This window comes from Tachyglossus aculeatus, chromosome 10, assembly GCF_015852505.1.
Source record: "Tachyglossus aculeatus isolate mTacAcu1 chromosome 10, mTacAcu1.pri, whole genome shotgun sequence".
NCBI lineage: Eukaryota > Metazoa > Chordata > Mammalia > Monotremata > Tachyglossidae > Tachyglossus > Tachyglossus aculeatus.
In genome coordinates, this window is record NC_052075.1 from 47,802,595 (window position 1) to 47,804,462 (window position 1,868).

The window sequence follows — 1,868 nt, forward strand, 5'->3', positions numbered from 1 at the left end:
TTCCTGCCCACAATGAGCTTACAGTTTAGAGGGGGAGGCAGCAGTCTTTAGCTCTCTCCTCTTTCTCTTCCTCCCTTACCTTTCTGTGCCTTCTCTTCCTCACTCTTTCTTTTCTATCTTCCCCTCCCTTTCCTTTTTTCTTTCATTTCCACTTGTCTCTCTCTCTTTATCGCTTCTCTTTGCCACTCTCCCTCTTCCCCTTTGTCTTTTATCTTCACCTCCTCTCTCTCCCTCTCCTTTTTTCTCTTCCACTTATCTCTCTTCCTCTCTCATCTTCCCCTCCACTCTCCCTCTCCTCTTTTTACTCTCTCACTTCCACTCATCTTTTACCTCTTCTTTGCCACTTCTCTCTCTCCCTCTCTCCTCTCTCTCATTCTCTTTTTAGCTCCTTTTTGTCTTCCTTTTTCTCTTCATCTCTCATCTTCTCCCTCTCTCCCCCTTCTTTTTCTCTCCCTACTTCATTCCCTTTCTCCCTCCTTCTCCCAAACTGGAACCATTATTTCCTCAGACTTACATGTACCCACCCGGCTCTTTTAAAATTGAGATAGGAAATTATCGGCAGTGAATCTGGCAGACTGAGTGTGGAGGTGAGCACTTTCCATTAAAATCACTAAAAGCTTTTCATTTCAGTGCCTATGTTTCGCATTCCAGCAGATTGACCCTTTTTTCACTGGGAAAGGGAAGACTGAGTCTTGCAGTAGATTTTTGTGATTATCCCACAGTGTTTATTTAGAACAATCTCTCTTTGGTTTGGAAAGAGTAGACCAGTAAGTCATTTTTCTACGTGACATCTTTTCGGTTTTCAGTAAAACCACGTCAAGAATGCCTTGTGTCCCCCTAATGCGCACCTTTCCATGGATGGATTTTCTAGTCCTTGGCTCCATCCCTGTCCCTCCTGGTGTCCTGTGGATCCTCATGGGAGCTCCAGGAATCCAGCAGAACTGGCAGAGGGGGAAAGGGGAGGGCTGCAGAGCCTCCAGCTATCAATCAGATGCTGATGGTATTTGTTAAGCGCTTACTATGTGCGAAGCACTGTTCTAAGTGCTGGGTGGGGATACAAAGTGATCAGATTGTCCCACGGGGGGCTCACAGTCTTAATCCCCATTTTACAGATGAGGTAACTGAGGCCCAGAGAAGTGAAGTGACTTGCCCAAAGTCACACAGCTGACAAGTGGCGGAGCCGGAATTGGAACCCATGACCTCTGGCTCCCAAGCCCGGGCTCTTTCCACTGAGCCACGCTGCTTCTCTAAGACAACTCCAAGCCAATAGGGACACAAGAACCACAGCACCTGGACACCAGCCCCAAATCTGTAAAAGTCATTCATTCATTCAGTCGTATTTATTGAGCGCTTACTGTGTGCAGAGCACTGTACTAAGCGCTTGGGAAGTACAAGTTGGCAATATATAGAGACGGTCCCTACCCAACAGCGGGCTCACAGTCTAGAAGGGCTCAGAGTCTAGAAGACAATGACAATTGGATCTCAGGAGACCCTGAAATGTTAAAACATGTTTTGTACGCTTCCAAGCACTTAGTACAGTTCTTTGTGCATAGTAAATTCTCAATAAATACCATTGATTGATTGATAGAGTGATAGGATGCAAGGAAGCAGTCATTTCTACAGCGTCCTTGGGATAACTTGGGGGTAACTTCTCTGTACCTCAATTCCCTCCTCTGTAAAATGGGCATTAAGACTGTGAGCCCCATGAGGGACATGGACTGTGTCCAACCTGATTAGCTTCTATCTACCCCAGCACATTGTTCAGTGCCTGGCACATAGTAAGCGCTTACAAATACCATTAAAGAAATTATCAATCAATCAATGGTATTTATTACCCCCAGAGCATGGTACTAAGCAGCGTGACTCAG